The sequence below is a fragment of the Prinia subflava genome, chromosome Z (genome assembly GCF_021018805.1).
Source record: "Prinia subflava isolate CZ2003 ecotype Zambia chromosome Z, Cam_Psub_1.2, whole genome shotgun sequence".
NCBI classification, from domain to species: Eukaryota; Metazoa; Chordata; class Aves; order Passeriformes; family Cisticolidae; genus Prinia; species Prinia subflava.
This window is the reverse complement of record NC_086283.1, coordinates 92,643,415-92,661,507: the sequence shown is the minus strand read 5'-3', so window position 1 is coordinate 92,661,507 and position 18,093 is coordinate 92,643,415. Positions and strand designations below refer to the sequence as shown.

At 37.0% G+C, this 18,093-nt stretch overlaps 1 protein-coding gene across 1 annotated transcript in view; it reads left to right on the top strand.

The window, feature by feature from the left end:
- Positions 1 to 1,234: 1,234 nt before the first annotated feature.
- The window catches only part of PDE4D (phosphodiesterase 4D), a 535,741-nt gene continuing 518,882 nt past the window's right edge, over positions 1,235 to 18,093 (top strand). The window contains exon 1 of the mRNA XM_063421935.1: positions 1,235 to 1,475. The gene's annotated coding sequence lies outside the window, so the exon portion shown is untranslated. The remainder of the gene's footprint in view (positions 1,476 to 18,093) is intronic.

Genomic DNA, 18,093 nt, shown 5'->3' with positions numbered 1-18,093 from the left:
TATGGTTTAGCAGCATCTGGCAACTAAGCTTGGTCACTCACCCCTCTCTAGGATGGGGCAGAAAATCAGAAGAGAAAAGTGAGAAAACTTGTGGATTGACATAAAGGCAGTGTAACAGGGAAAGATACTTCCCAAGGGCAGACAGGCATTCAGCCATCTCCAGAGGAGTGGGGCCCCATCACCTGAAGAAGAGATTTGGGAAAACAAACACCATCACTCCAATCATCCTTCCCCTTCCTCCTTCTTTCCCCAGCTTTATATGCTGAGCACAATGCCATATGGAATGGGATATCCCGTGGGTCAGTGGAGGTCAGCCCTCCCAGCTGTCCCTCCTGGGGGCCCCCAGGCTCCTGGCTGGTGCAGTGGGTGAAGCAGAAACATTTTGATGCTGTGTGGGCCCTGCTCAGCAATAGCTGATGAATGTCTGTCTTATCATCACTTTTGCCAGAAAAAATCCCACATGTAAACACATGCCAGTTATTACGGAAAAAGTTAAACCCAGTCAAACACAGCATTTTAAATTAATCGTGCGTTCTTTTTTTTGGACAACCAAATTGCCACTGACAAAAGTAGCCCTTTTTCACATGTCCCAAGCTAGCTAGGGAGAGATGAGGAATGAAGGGCCTCCCATCAGCATTTTTCCATATAGACAGCTGTAGCTACCAAGCTGCCTCACTCATATCTAGGCTGTGCTTTCCTCCTCTAGCCAGATCAGTCTACTGTGCCCAGACTCTTTAATGTGAAAATGGGATTCCCCTTCAGTTTGCCAGAAAGATTAACCTCCAGGCAGATAAGTGCTGAAGTTCCTGCTCGATGTTTTCCTTTTAAGCTGTGAGCTATAGTGTTTAAAGAAGTTTTCAGCTAACAAAATAATTTCAAACATTGGCAAAGAAAAATCATTTGTGGATGAACCATTTTAATAAAACTGTAACTGGCAGAGGAATGCATTACTTTTAAGGGTGCTGACTTTATTAGTTGATGTGAAGTTGATATCAGTGTGGCAGACTCAGAAACACAATAAATCAGGGAGTTCTGAAAGGCAGCCAAGAACAGAAAGAATGAATTACATGCAGAAAACTCCTATTATGGAGATGAATAATTTAACAAGAAAAAAAGGATATGTTATCTTAAGTACTGAAGGATTAACTGTATTACTTTACCTCAGACAATCCAGTTACTCAGTGAAGACTTTTCTCAAGTGCAGATATTATTTCAGTTAAGTCATTTGATTTTAAATTGAACTACAGTAAACTGGCAGTGTGATACAGTCCACAGTTATACAGCAAATAAGGGAATGGTACCAATTTCTTGTGCTACTCAGTGGATTTTGTTTTCAGAACACTGAATGTGGCTGTCAGGTTACATGTAAAATCCTGCACTGGTGAAAATGGTGGAAGTGGATGGTATTTTTTGTGACCTTGGGAAGCAAAATGAGAGACTGTCACTCTTTGAAGAAGATATATCTGGGAGTTGTGGTAGGTTTCTTTGCTGAAAGACTTACAGCTAACACATTTGTGGTTTATTTGGGAAAGTTACTAATAGAAACAGAAGGTGCAAAAAGGATGTTTTTGACACGGATATAGGGGAGGCATTTTCCTCCTGACCAAAGTCTTTTATGAAGTCAATGTAAGGTGGGATAGAAGGGACAATTCTGAAGCCTGTTTCAGGGGAAAGGCAGACCATTACTTGAACTAATCTGAGAAAAAGCATTTAGCATGTGTGTATGTATATTTGCTTACCTCTATCATTAGCAAACGTTGTCTTTGGAGGAGGTTATTCCTCAGTCATCATTGAAAGAAACCAGTTGTTATTTGCTTTATTTTCCTTATGTTTGGAAAACAGGGATCTGAAATTTAAAATTGTAGGGTTTTCTTTTTCAGATCAGAGACAGGATTTGCAAAGATAACTAACTCAGGTTCCAAATCTGTGAAATAGTTTTGTTTGTCAAATAGAATATGAGCTGGTGGCAAGGTTTCCTACGAATATAGATAACTGAAGATTTTGTATGCATCCCATAGATGTGACTAGAATATTTTCGAATTGGTAGGTTAAATTGTATAAGATTATCCCTTTAAAACATTTTTATTTATTATTATTTGTATGCTATTAATTCAACTTTGCCCTTTGGTTTACAGATGTTGTTTGGAGGTGGCTGCTCCTTAGTCCTGGTGGAATTGTAGAATCTTGGAACACAGTTATTCCTTTTATGTGTTGCTTAAGAATTTGTGGAACACCGAGAATTTTTTCTAATTAGTAGAAACAACACAACTGAATAGCACTTTCAATGTCTGTTACAAATTGTTCACTTTCAGCATACTGTTTTTTTTTTCTTTTTGCATTGTAAGTGTTCATCAAGTCATATTTAAAATGATGCAATGTTGAAAAACTTCATGATTACTACAGTAGACTGTAAACCTGGGGAGGATCTTGCCTAGGTATACAAAAAGACATGATTCATGAGACTAAAAGCTTTTGTCTCTCTAATTCAAGTTACGGTGCCCAGCAGGGCAAAGTGGTTCAGATGGTCATCTGCAGCTACCAGCTGTCTTCTGGGAAAGAATCTAAAACTGCAAAATATCTGTAGATTCTGTCAAATATGGTACCATGACAGCAAACACAGGAGTCTGTTTTATGAGATGCATTTTGCCCAGGAGATTTCAGAAATTACTATGGCATGAATTGCAAGAGGAAGAAGAAAAAGAAAGGAATATGAAGAATAGCTCTATGTAAAAAGGATTTAAGGATGGACAAACCAAACTTACATGATTTCCTTCTTGTCAAATTCATGCTAACTCACCCCAGGTTATCCATGTTTTCATACAGTATCACTGGGATTTCTGTATAAACAGGCCAACAATTCATTTCAAAAACTGTACCTTTTTATGTATTAAGGATGATTTCTTACTTTTTTTCAGTAATGGACATTTTATCAACACAGAGAATTCAGTGGACATATTTATAAAAAGATAATTAGTGAACCAAAACCACTACACTAATCCAGTAAGGTCCAAATTTTTATCGTGGCAGATTTCTCTGTATTTTTCATTAGATGAAAGTATACATTTCATTATACACTAGTTTATAAAATAAACTATAATAATAAATAGTTCAATGTTTATTAAATATTAAATATTTAATATTAATTTAAAAATGGAATTATTTTCTCTTGACTTAAAGCACTTCATTACAGTAATTTACCAGAAAAAAATCAAAGTAATGACAGTTTCAAATTGGTCAAACCCAGATTTTAAAACTGTAGAATTTCTCAGGGAGAGCAACTTTGAATCCATATGCAATTTCTGGTCTGTTCGTATTGTTTAAAATGTTGGGTTTTTTCTTGCTTATTAATTGAAGACACATTCTATTGTGTCTCTTTCTTGTAAATGATGGTCTTTTAAATCTTAAATCCTAGGACCATGCAGATGGAAGGATGGATTGTTAATGCACTGAAGCCACCTGCCATCTGTAAAAAGAATAATCTTACTCTAATCAGATTGTAGGGAAGGATGTTTCACATTTAGATGTAACATTAAATTAAGAGCAGCAGAACAGTGAAACAATTGCATAAGAAATATAAATCCAATTTTTATAGCTTTCTGTCAGTATTGTGAAAGGATCGTGGTCTTCTGAAATGTTTTAGCAGATGCAGCATATGTTTGACTACAGTACTAGCCATCTGAATGCAATGGAGGATTTTCATGTTGACTGGAATTTATTCTGCTCTTTTAACAATGATACTGTGATTTTTTTCTTTTTTTTTTTCCTCTTTTTTTTACATGCTTCCCTCTCTCTACACAGAAGGCAATCCTAGATAAGCAGATTAATATGTGGGATAGCTCATCTTCATTGTTCTGTGCAGCACTTCCAGCTTTCCATAGCCAGTTTGACTTGTTAGGAGACGCTGAGCGATTGGTTGTTTCCTGGGCTCCATTTCATAAATTATAGCCCAGCATGCATGAGCATGATTACTACAGTTGCAGTAATCCAGAGGCCTGTCAGTTCCTGACTTTATGCATGTTTATTTCTACTTGTTTTATAATATTGCACTGGAATTTCCTGTCTTAGATAGTTTGCTATTGCATCGCCAGGACTCTGTGAGTAATTTTGACTTTTTCTACTCTGTTAATTACGTACCGTAAACAAGAATGCTTGTGTTTAGGAAGTGGTTCACTGGCAGCTAACGTTTGAGATTCTGTGCTGTTTAAGATCAGGTAAGCAAACTTTGCAGCTCTTCTCTTGCTAGGTTTGAAACAGCTTCAGTTACATGTGGTCAGTGCATTTGGGGTTCATGCACGTTCTGAAATAGAGTGTTTGGTTCCACAGCCTTTGTTATTCTATAATAAAATATAGTTATTCTATAATAAAATATAGTTATTCTATAATAAAATATAGTGGTGTTGCACTACACCTCATTTGTGCCTAATTAGGACGTGGCATGTCTCACATTTTCAAGTGTACTGTATACTAGCAATTGTGGCAGAACTAATGAAGAAATTCACACAATTCTGAGCTTGTAATATGATAAAGAAACCCCGCTCCTTTCATATCCTCCCCCGACATCTCCTCTAAACAAGAACAGACTTCAGTAAAAGGCAGGATAGTGTTAACAACTAGTTTGTTATACAACTGCAAGGTTTAATACCCTCCCCTGTTCCATTCCCTACATCCTGCCCTCACCCCCCCCAATTTTTAAGTGCTTTGATGTTTTCCTAAATTTGTAGAGACATATTTTCATGACAAGAAAAATGTTAGAGTTGAGACTTTTAAAAACAAATTCTACCCACAGTGAACTAGAAACCTCTGGGAAATGCTGTAGAGGTTGTGTGGTTTAATCAGATGGAGTTATCACAGTAACACCCTTATTGGTTTCCTGAGACTGCCAAGTGTTACCTCTACACAACTCAGGTTTAAAACAATGGAGCAACAGATTGAAATCAGAAATTAGAAAGCTGCAAAGATAACACTCTACACTTCTCTCATAAATGCTATAAGACCATATTCATTGCTGTAAACACATGTACATGTAAAGGACTTTACAGGTTGCTATTTTTCCCCCTGGAAATGTCACCACACTTTGCTGTGTGGTGTAATAAAGCTAGTGTTTGCTGGTTAATAGCTTGGGTTATACCAAGAAGCACAGATGTTCTGCTAGCAAGATATAAGCCTATGCTCTTTCTTATTGGTTTTCATTCTTTGACATCTTAGCTTTTCAAATGGAATTGTATGTCTAAATAATTTGAAATAGTAAATATTCTTCAGACAGCTACCTTTTTCTTTCTAATACATATTATTGCTCAGGGGTATATAAAATGTCCTTGTAAAACTTCTCTAGATCTAAGCTTTTTTTTTGCTAACAAAGAAATTATTTTTTGACCCTGAAATAGAAAATAGAAAAGTAATTTTAACAATATTGCTGCTTGCATGTCTTGCATTGTAATGCCCAGATTCTGGCAAGATTAAAGTGACTATCACAAATTGAAAGTGAACACTCTGGTGATTCTGTCTCAAATATTTTTGTTAGATGTGGATCAACAAAGTGAATAGCTTAGCTCCTCTAAATAGCTTTATGAAGTTTAACAAGGTGTTGGCTTGCACAGATATTATTTGAGGTAACTTTTGCCAGCTTTACCATAATAGTGAGATAAAGCAAGTAGATTCCTTTTGGTAAATTTAAACCTAAAGAACAGTGAAATCAGTTTGACTGAGATAATATGCATTAAATGAGATAACAAACTATATTATAAATTATAAGTTGCTATGATATTTATGAAATAAGAAATAAGAATCCAAAGTTATCTTAACTTTATCTTAACATGTAACTGGGTCTCAGCAGAGTTCCTCTGATGTATGTGAAGCACAAGGAATTAAGCTGGTGAGACATTAAACTTGTAGAATGTGATATTGTGGTCTGAACGGCCACGTGACTTGTCCTGTCTCATATGAATAAAAGTTATTTGTGCCAGGATAATTTTTTTATATAGTCAGGTTATTTAGCTCTGAACTTTGCTATTTTACTTCCATTCTCAACAAAAAAGGAGAGACTGTGGAAAAAACTTTACCAGTTTAAGTGAGTTTCTTATGATGCTATGTTTGCTGTGATCCTGAGCAACATGCTGTAGCTGAGCACACGGACTGCTAACAATTCTGTTAATACTGTGTTTCCTGCTGAAACTGCATTGCGACAGAATTCTATATGTGATATTCTATATGTGATCTAACATATCACAAGAAGTGCCTTCAGGCTGGATCAAAGTCCTATTGTGCTGGATGCTGTTCAAACAAGTAGTGAAAGGAAGTCCTTGCTCTTATGAGATTATAAGCTAAACAGGGTGGTAGGCACTGCATGGGTATGTGCACAACTTAAACATAACCTTGGGCAAGTCAGAGCAGGCTGACAGCTAAAGAAGGAATGAAATTCTGCAATATATTTGCAATATGATGTTGTATTATATGTATCTGTAGCAAAGGCCTGAGGCAGTGAAGGTCCACATTAGGACACCTGTTTGATACAAGAAGCATAGCTGCACTGTGCCAAAGCTAATTAGGCCAGAATTAACTTGCACTGAACATTTTACTGCTTCTTGTCTAGAGACTCCAATAATTCATAGCTCAGGGCCCCTGATGCTACTTAAAAGACACTTTTTTGTCTTCTCTTAAGTTAAATAATTCTTGCAATATTTTATGTCTACTTTAGGAAGGTTAGATAGAATTTTAGAACTCTTTGGAAAGGTTTTCTCAAGTGTTTAGAAGAGAGTCTCAGAATTGCAGCCTTCCTTAAAACATGCCAGAGGCTCTTCTTTATAAACGCAAGGGAGCTCAACTTCAAAAGGAAGAGAGCAGAAGTTATAGCTTTTACATATTACCTGCCTTGTGTCCTTCTTTGTTGTTTGCATTAGTGTTTGGCTGAAGCAAGTGAAATTCATGTGTCTTAGTCTCCTTGAAGTTAAGGCTGATGTGAGGAAATACTTTATCTAATTTGAAAGAACTCATAAAAATAAAGAAAAACCCCCTTAACCTTGAAGATCCAGTGTTTTCATTGTGAATGCAGGTGTCCATGTGAGCAACAGTTAGCCCATATTCAATAATTCATGGCAGCCTTGGGAATTAAGCACTGGTCAAAGTTATGAGAGAATCAGACAGATCCTTCTGTTGCTATTGCTATAGCTATGTAATTTTGTTTAAAAATATTAAGTGACTTTGTGTGTGGCACTGCTTGTCTTTGAAACAAATATTTCTGCACAACTCAATTTTACAGATATAAAATACTTTTTGTTTAAAAAAGAATGAATTTATACGACTGAATTGACATGGTTCTATGTTACAATATGTTATACAAAACATTATAGAATTTATAAATAGAAATTTTGCATTCACAGGAAAAGATAAAGAATTTTAGCTAGCCAAATGTATACTGAACTTTTTCTTCTCTCATTTACAGTGGTCTCTTAGAATTTCTAAATTAACTATGCCCTCTATAAAGATTATTCCAGAGCTTGAAAAATAAATAAATAAGGTTTAAAAAGATATATTTTTTTTTCTTTTCTTTTTCTACTGGAAAATGTTTTGCCCTCTTCCTTGGATGATCATTTAGCATTTAAACGGTCTTGGAAACAAACAAGAAAGTGTAATCATGTCAGTACAATAATGCCTTGTATCCTCTTAAAACAGCATAAACATTCGTCTTTGATGTCTGTATGTTCTGATAGATCATACCACAGACTGAAAAGTGAGGAATGTGGAGGGCAGAGAGAGAGAGGAAAGAAAGAAAACTAGAAGGAAAAACAAGAGAGTTCCTATCACACTTGGAAGAAACCAATGGGAATACTGAAATGAAAATTAGCTACTCCAACCAGTATCTTAAAAATGTTAGTTTATAGTACTAAATAAAGTAGGTCATGCAATTTGGTCCAGAGGGAAAAATAAAAAGTCTCTTAGTCATATTAATGAACCAGCTCTTTGCTTGCTTCTCTAGTTTTGTCTTTGTAATCACTTTCTGTATAATAGTTATGCAGTGAACTTACTGATAATAAAATACACCTCAAAGATGAATGTGTGGATGTTCATAGTAGGTGAGAATTTACATTTGTATTGATGTGGAAAACCCTTATTATTTGCAGGTATTTGAATTCTCAGGATCAAGGACAGAATTGCTTTGGTTTTGTTGTGTCAAGATTTGAGTTCTGTGCATCTGAAAAAGTAATTCTCTGCTCCTGTGTCCCCGCTTGCTCTGCTTGAATGGAAGTATTGTTACCCAAAGTAGAATACAGACGTATTTACATTTTCAGGCAGTAACACAAACATTCTGCCCAAGCAGCATAGCTCCTGGCTTGTGTGCAGAGAACATGCTGTTCACCCAGGGCCCGCTGGAACTTGCTGTTCTCTGCATGAAAAATGACAGTGTCTTTTGCATTAAATAATTTGCTAGCAAGTTTTACCTGTCATGATGATTCAGAGAGCTACCAAAGCTCAACCTTGCTGTAGCCTGGCATCTGATTTTCAGCCTGTAGACAGTCTTTTAACTTTCTTGATGTATCATATTCTAAATACGATATCATTTATGTCTCCAGTTCTGACAAAACAAACAAAATTCTTCTTGAATTGTCATGGTCATAGGGTTTTCAGAAAGGACTGTAAGTATATATTTTGTAGTTTGCCAAAATATAAAATGAAATTATTTTAGTTTAGTAATGGATTTGAAAAACTAAAGGGAGAAAAGTAGCTTTTTGTGTATTATGTATATTATATGTATGAAATCAGCTGTGTATAAATTTTTTTATTATAGTGTGGATAACAAAAATTGTATTTGATGTGTCTGAGGGTAAGATAGGAACTGAAGTGGAAGAAGGTGGAAGCTGGTTTTATGGCCTGTGACAGAAAAGGATATAGATGGAATAAAGGGACTCTGCTGTATAAATTGACCTGACAAAGCTTGAAAGCTGTTTTATACTCTGTTTCACTGGTAAATCAGAATTTTGAGAACATAAGGGATGTGCATGCTGTGAAGTGTGATTAATCGAATCTATGTTTGTCTGAGGTTGTAGTTATCCTCAACAGGTCTCCCAAATCTCTTCTGGTTAGTTAAGAAAAATTGCATTTGACTGCAGTAAATGTCTGACACAGCAGAGGAAAGCAATACAGCTGATCTTGCTATGAAGATTCTCTATATGTGACTCAATGAATATTCAATGATAACTATATTTCCCCTAAGGTGCCACATTTTGCAAATGCAATTAAAAATGTCAGTGTTTTTTTTTATTTTATCTTAGAAATATTTGAACACATAGGCCTCTTTTTAAAGTGCCTTAATATATTTCTTTTTACACCATTTAAAGTACTACATGTGATAATTCATGATGATTTACCCCCAAACAAGAGATAGTGTGTGGTGATACATGTACAACAATTTACATGCATGATTAAAAGTGGATTTTTTTAATGCTGATTTTGCTTGCCTGCTTTATATGTTTTAAAACCTTGAATATAAAATTTCATTCAACCTGCATAAAAATTTTTTAAATTTTTCTCTAAAATCAATATCTAACAGTAAAGCTGTTCAAATGTAGTTTGTCTATTCCTTATCTTATTATCTAGGGATTTTCTCCCTAACCCTTTGAGCTCTGAACACTGATGTCAAGGTTTGTGGTTTCATTAATTTATAGCCAGGGAGTCTGCACTGATTCCTATCCTTCCATGTCTTCTTTCTGGCTTCATGAGTAAATTGATACAGAAAAGAAGATATATTTGTATGAGAATATATTTCCTACTTTCTTTACACTCAGTGCACACATACATTGATATAAAATTAGTGTGGTAATTAGACTTACATTACTTACACAAAGAAAATCTATAAAATACAAATTATATTTGAAAAATCTCTTAAAAATTAAATCAAGGGCTGAGTTTTTTAATATCTGCACTTTTCAGAATCTGAACACTGTATGCAGCTTCTGGACTCAGCTCATGTGGAGGTTTGAACATCTGTGGTTCATCCATGTAAACAGATGGTGAGATCTGTGATGTCCCAGGCACTTGTGGTGAAACGCAGTGTTCGACAGAAATGTATTTGTACATCCACCTCTTTTTGACCATTAAAATGACTGGCCTTGCTCCAGCCTTCTTGTATATGAAATTTCTAGAAGTGTGCAGCTCTTGATCTGCAGGAACATACAGTCTGCTATTTGCCTCTGTTATCTCCATATGGATGGTTCCTATCAAGATATTTAATTACTAAGAGAGGGGAAATTGTTAATCACTAACCTTTTTTTATAATAGATTCCCAGTTAGTGGATATAGCACAGCGTGTGTGTACACAGTAAATGAAACAATTAGCTGAGACCTGAAAACACCAGATATCAGTATGCTTTGAGTTTAATTAAAATTAAAAGTTATAGGAATATGTACCTAATGCCCTGTTAATTGACATTGCAGGGTATTTTTATTTAAACATAAATCTCTCCTTTGAAAAAACATCTGTTGCTCTGAATAATCTGTTCAAGTTTATTTTGCATGAAGACAGCTACTCCCAATGACAAAACAAAGTCTGAAAACACAAATTGTGGTCATTACAGTAATTTCCTGAGGCCTTCTCATAGAAATAACACTAAGGCCCTTTATTCAGATATTCAGATTGAATTGCTTTTGTGTGCATAACTGTAGGAATACTAATATGTATGGTAACCTATGGGAAGAGATAGTCATAATACTGGTGTTCCCAAAAAAGGCTGATCAGCAGTCCAGTAATTTTTCTGTGCAAGAGAAATAATGAAATATTACTTTTAAAATCCAGGGAAAATGTAGCACTAGAAAAGAGTTACATCACTGCAATAGGATGAATACAACTTCCTATGTCCAGGTTTGGAGTGCAACGAAAATTCAACAAGATTAGAAAGGGAAAAAAAGAGTCTCCTATAGGTTAGCAACATTTGTTGGCATACTTGGTAGGGTAGGAAATGAATAGGGTAAAAGGTAGAAAATAATCCAAGAAATATCTACTTTTGCAATGGTTGAGAGTGAGAAATTTGAAGATGATGTTTATGGATAAAAGACCTGATTTTTCTTACATTATCTTCTTTCTGAATGTGCTCTTTCAACAAAGGAAGAATTGATTACTTTTGGATATTATTTCCTCTAGCTCCAGCTACTGATTCTTAATTCTGTCTCTTAGTGAGTCTCATTGAAACTAAGAGCAAAATATCACCTTCAAACTCTGTTATTAACATGTGATAAAATCATTCTAAGTACTTCCCTAATATTCTAAGATTTTTGATGTAATCCCTAGGTTTAAATACTCTCGATCTGTCTAAACTATTTCGAACATTACTTTAAAAATTCCTGTCTTCATTAAGGATGCTTTTCAAACTTAGGAGGGTTTCATGGCTCATTGCAGTTCCTGCTTTCAGAGACACTGAGCAATATAGCATGTCAGTTGGATTAGTGTTAGGTCGGCCTGTTCTGGGAAAAAACCCATACTTACTCTTTCTGGAATTTGCTCTTTCATGGTCATCGTTTGATGCAAGTGGACCACTAAGAGTTATAACTGTATTTTGCTGATAGAAAGCAAAGTCTGTTCTGCTCTTGTGACTTTTTTTCTTTTTTAAACTGAGATCTGTTGGCAGGACTGCAAGGTTAGAATCCTTAACAACTCAGGTATGAATTTCCCTATGAACTTAGGACCATGCACTCATCCATGTTATGCAGCTCCGTGTCTTGTGGTCCTAAACCAGTTCAGGCTTCATTTGTTTATTTATCTCTCTCTCCACTCCTCATACCCACCTCCCTTGTGAAAAGTATGTAAAATGATGTTGAAATTATGCTTCCATGCAGAAAATCTCTTGCATGCGAAATTTGAGTAGTATGAAATCTGATACATCCAGGATGCTCTAGATTCTGGTGATGAGGGTACTTAAAGGTCAATCAACAGCCTAGGACATTAAGAGCTGGAGGAGACAGACACAGTGAAAACTTGTCTGCTCTTCCTACTGGCAACAGGTTCCACCATGTCTTACCTTCCAGACCACGCTAGCTGGCAGAGCTAGCACAGTGCCAGGAAACACGTTTGTAGCTCCTGTAGTGGATCAGTAGTCCAGCCACACTTTATTTAGCTTTTGGGAGTTCAGGTCTGTCCAGTGTGTTTACTCTCAGCTTGTTTATTATCTTTTGTCTGGGTAACTTCTCAGCCTGCTTCCTGGTCAGCTGCTCTTTTCTTGCTTGGAAAGGCAGGTCCTCCCCAGCCAAGAGCCCTCTAGTTGTCCAACCAAGGGCATGTCTGTGAAGAAAACCCCACAGGTAAGAGGAAATGCTCTCTCCAGAGCAGGGGTGGCGTGTGCAGGATGCACACTACCAGAGGAACCCACGGCATGCATTGTACAAAATTGGTATGTCAGGGCTTTGGGCATGGGCTGCAGCTAGCCTGAGAGTTCCCGGAGGTGTGGTCCCAGAACAACCCCCTCTCTGCTTCAGCTGCCTTGCTGCAAGTTTGCTTTGGGAGTTTTGGGTAAAAAGACTTGAGAAAACTGAGTTAAATGCTGGATTGAGACTTTGCACGGGGAGCTGAATATGAACTCACATGCTGTTTGTGTTTACAACATATAAAGATAGCAAAAAAGGAAACAAAATATTTTAAACAAGAAGTTAAGCAAATGGCTTTCAGTAGAGTTGCCTATTTTGAATTAGGTACTAATGTAGTTCTTTGCTGTTTTGGGTTAGTAATGCATTTCGGATACTCACAGTGAAGTTTGAAGAATGCTTTTTTTGCTTTTCTACGTTGCAGTATGTTTATGTCAAAGTCTGCATGTTTTTTTTCCATTCATCACAGGAATAACCCATGATAACCTAATGTTCAGGAATTTTTTCAGCACTTTGTATTTTCTTAGTCTGTTGTTGATTTGATTTACACCATTATATGTCTAACTGTTCAATATTAAATAGTTACTTTAGTTTTGATAAAGTTGTTCTCTCATGTGGGAAAAAATATTATCATTCTGCTTCAGAGAATTGTTTGTTATGTGCATTAAATAAAAATCTAAAAATTCAGATTGGTGATTCCTTAGGAGATCTGAAATTATGTTGTTTGAGAGAGTTAATCCATGACCAGACAGACTCTAAAAATATAAATACATACACACAAACATACAACACACATATATATCACTGGGCAAGAAAAATCTTAACCCAAATCAGAACCCTACTATTGAAGAACCAGATATTACAGGTACCAATTTATGTGCAAATTCTTGCTGACATTCACTGAAAATGTTTTAAAGTAAGCTGTGCTCTGTGATGATCAGATATTCACTAGTGACTGAATTTAAGGACAACCCATTTGGAAGCCATACTACGTAATTATGGCAGAATGACAATTTATAGTAATTTATAGGTTTTCTTCTTCTTCTTTTTTGCCAAGTTGCTACTTAAACTCATTTTCTCATCATTCAGATTTCTAAGTCATGCACTGTCAAACTAATTTTGGAATTCAATTACACTTTTACTAATAAAATTCAGTGAAAGAACTTATATAAAACCATATAAATAATCAAATTGCAAATAGTCTATTTTAAAAGTAGCATAATGCTAAAGTAATTTGTAATATTAATCCATTCATGAAATTAACTTGATAATTCTAAATGTTTAAATTGAACCAGTTACGTGACAAGATTTTACATGGAACTAGATTTGAAGAAATATATACTAGCATTGGATTTTGACATATTGTGCAGCCGGTCCATGCCAATTTCAATTTAAATCTTTGAAAGCAAAATGCAGGTAAAGCATGAGACTGTAGCAAAATCTTAGGACTCCTACTGCCAGTTACTCCTGTGCAGATGATTCATGAAGGGAAAAAAAAAGCAGATATGATCAGCAGTTTCATCTGCATTTGCTGGTTTGGTACAGTCCCATCTATGGACACTGGAATTCTGAGTTTATTTGCAGATTTTCTGGTGTATTATTGTTCAGCATGGTGAAGTCTCTGGGGAGAACCTTTTATTATTTAGGAATATTGGCAGAGGTAGTTAAAACATATTCCTACATGCTTCACTTATGATTTTTTTTATTCCTTTCTTCATATTAACTGAATTCTTCAGCTAACCTGTATCCCACATATTCAGTTTGAAGTACACATCTGTTAAGGGAAATTTTACTCCAAGCAAGTGAAGCTTGGCAAAATTTACCAGTGGCTGAAAATATTTGCATGAGAAGAAGAGCAAAGGAATTTTTGTCTAAGAAGTGCAGCTGGAGGGTCCTTATGGCACGAGCCTTGTGTGGTTGTACCCACAAGGACGACAAGGCGTCAGTCTCTTCAAAGAGCAGTGGGGAGGGGGAGCCTCATGGTCACAGCGGGGCTGGGGAAGCTGGCAGCAGCTTCACAGTGAGCTGCAATACAGCTGTGGCTGTGGCAGTGTTTGCTGTCTTGCTGCCTTCTGTAGTGGGAGCTCACCCCTGAACCAGGACAGGCATGTGTTTGCTGTTGTCTGACAAAGCAGATCTGTGTACCAGCATTAGCCTGGCTTGAGATGCAGCTGACCATCTGGACCCGGAATTTCTAAAGGATTCTTTCCAAATCAGGCTTAGCATTCCCCTCTGCTCCATATTCATCTGGTTTTGATTCTGTTTCTTGGGAAATATGTTGCTGATACATACTAGGCAGATCCTGTACAGCAGAAATTTTTCACCTTCATATTTTAAAGAGTAAATTATAATTTTAAATGTAAATATTTGCAGATTTTTTAAAGGATTTTTTAGACAAACACCAATAAAAATGTAGCTGTGAATTGAAAAGAATTTTAAAAAGCTTTACACAAGGTTTTCAGAGGAAATGGAAGTTTTAAATTGAAGTTTATGGGTTTAATTGCTCGTAGCCATTCTTTTATTTGTAAATGATTACATATAAATGCTTGAAATATTAAATACCACTATTATGATACTTGCATTAGTTTTGTTTTAAAACACTGAGAAAAATACAAAACTATATTTTCTTTTTCCTGGTTCAATACTGTGTGAATGATGAAAGGAAACTGTATAGATAGTCTGGTTAAATGAAGATAGATTTATGAAGACAGTTCCCTAGATCAAACTTTTCCTTTCCAAAACAAAGTCAGGAACGAATCTTTCTGTTGAAATAAATGTCAAAGCTACTGAAATATATAAAATGCATAGGGTTCTTTCAGCTCCTTAAGAGAATTTATGTTTTGTTGAACAACTGACTAGTGCTTATGACACTTTAAATTGCATATAAAACCCAAAATTATACATTCTTACTATTATATTTTGTACCTAACAATCTCCTGTTTGCTTTTAATTACAATAGAGAGAACCACAGAGTAGTCATAGCTGAGTGGCTTTTCTGGAGGTCATTAGCCCAATCCCTTTGGTTACCTAGACTGGGCTGGCCAGCTCTATGTCCAGTCAGATACCTCCCTTAACATCTCTGAGTACCTTAGTTTCTTTTGGTATATTTTTTTTTTATTATCAAGATATTTTTCCAAATTAAGTTCAGCATGTGAAAGTGTCTGTCATAGTCTGTTTGCTTAGACCAGACTTTCTTTGGAGGGAAAATGACTTATTTCAGGAGATTTTTCTCTAAAAAATAGGTCCTTCTTTCACATCAGGAACACAAAAAGCTCTCAAACTGTGAAAACAAGAAAGTTTGGAAATTCTTCTAAAAGAAAATTTGGAATGAGAGAATTGTCTTGAGGCTCACTCAGTTATCACAAATACAGAACTATATCTACAAAATAATCAAGGTAGTCTACAACAAATAACAGGGGATCTTGATTAAGGCAGCAGAAACCGGGGAAAACAGGAAAGAAAAAGAACCTGTATCCAAGTTTGTCCCCAAACAGTTTGTAGATTAAATGTTATTTTCATTAAGGCATGTACTTGTGGAAGGAGCAGACTTGCTATTTGTTGACAAAAAGATAAAAGCCCTTCAGGTCTTCGTATGTATTTCCATAGTAAAAATACACATTGACAAATTGAGAAGACTGGAGCAGTAAATACTTGGATATTTACCTATGGTGGAGTGTAAGCACTGCCTATCCTAGTTTGCTCTTTACTTACGTTCTTCCTTTACTGAATATTTGTGTATTGCACAGATGCTGGCATTTCTAACTTTCAGGTTAATCTCAATGTGCCCTTTGTCTAACTCTTTGTCAATGCAATGGAATGGGGATCTAGATGTAGAAACACATGGGATAAATCTCTTGTACAGTAGCAGATAATGTAAATAGAGTATTTTTTATGTATTTACATTAAATGTTACAGGCATTTGGAATCTGCTATAGTGTAAAATAGAAAATCAAACAGAAACTGAGCACCATGATCTTTCCAGACGTCTTTGTCATGAAAATAACTCAATAGCTGGGAGGAAATCAATGTTCTTCAAGGATGCCTCGTATCATCAGGTAGTCTCTCCTAAAGTTTATGAGTTAATCTATAAAGGTTTGGAACTGTCTGTGCCCTAGCTGTGTTTTGCCAGAAAGTTTTGCAGGATTTATTTCTTTTATGTTAGTCCACTTCTCTTGCTGCCAAAGAGTCTCAGAGAGCTTGCTGTACTGCTATCACAATAATAGGTAGGATAGTTTTTGTGCTTAGATGTATTTGGGCTGACTTTACCCTCAGTAGAGTAGTACCCATGATTTCTCTGGAAGGTCTGTGCTGGTGAACAGCCCCCCTTACAGGGTGCTGCTGCTGGGACTGGCTGTGGCAACCGGGCTGCTCTGCCCCGGAGCCCCCCTGCCACCCCCTCCACGTCCTGCCAAAAGATGCAAAGTGCCTGCCTGATCTTTTCTGGCACCAGATGCAAAATGCAAAGAAAGCCCACGAGGGCAGTGGGAGATGGGAGGTAAAGGCCTCTCAAGGGTATCCTTGAAAGCTGAAAAGTCATCAACCAGCCCTGAGGGCTGTCTCCACCTCCTCTACTGTTCCACACCCCTGAAGAGCCAGCATGACTTGGGAGAGCACAGGGTACCTCCATGAGGGGTTAAGGAAGGCAGAGGTGCCACTGGTGCTCAGAGTTTTGGGACAGCTGCTGTGAGGAACTACAGCTCTACCCAACCAATGCTCTCCCCAAACCCAGCACTCCTGGTTTAGGACCACATCCTTGCCTTGTGCGTGTCCACCAGGGCTCTGGACTAAAATCCACGGTAAAAGCAGAGAGGGCAGTGCCATGGTAGACAATTCCCAGAGATGTTACAGGGTTCAGGCTCTGTTCAGAACAGCAGATACTACAAAGCTGGAAAGACCTTGATTCAGAGGACCTTGTCCTCTTTTTGAGGCCTGGTGGGGATGGTTTAACCTCAGGTTAGAACCATGGTGAGAGGCCAGTGACTGTGAACACAAGGGCCTGGCACAGGGCAGTGGGACTGTGCAGTGGGGAATCCAGCTGACTCCCTTGGTGCCAAGAAGAGCCTTGACTCAGCTTCTCTGAGGGCTGTCATGGGAGAAGGACACACCTGTGATGTGCACTGGGGATGCCCCGTAGCACACAGGGAGTGACTGAGTCTGGGAGGGTTCTCTGGAGGTCACCGTGTGCAACCACAGGCTCAGGCAGGGCCTCCTAGAGCCAGTCCAAAGGACCATGAAATGGCATTTAACCAAGTATGTGCAAGGAAGGAACTCCAAAGATTCTCTGGGCAACTTGTGCCTGCGCTCTGTCACCCATCTAATGTTCAGAGGCAGCCATCTGTATTTCAGTTCTTATCCCTTGCCACTTCTTTTGTTACTGGGTAACATTGGCTGACCATTCCCTCAGCTTTTCTTCCTATGTGGGTAGTCCATTCCCTGGAGCTCAACCAGGCCATCTTATTGACTCTCTGAGTATTTCCTTGCAATTTTTGTTGAATGTTTTCAAATTGTCCTTTCAAAGATATTTGAAGTTTTTGTCAAGTCTCAAATAGCAGCAAAGGAAATAAAATTTAGTCCCCATGACCTAATAAGATATTTGATAGGATTGGAGTAATGAAGTAAATTTGCTGAACGATACGACTAGGATAACACTATTAACAAGCAGTAATGTTTCAGGCTGTGATTATAATTTGAATCATTAGTTCTTCCTCTTCTTTCATAACCCCTTCCAGCCCTCCCCTTTAAATATTC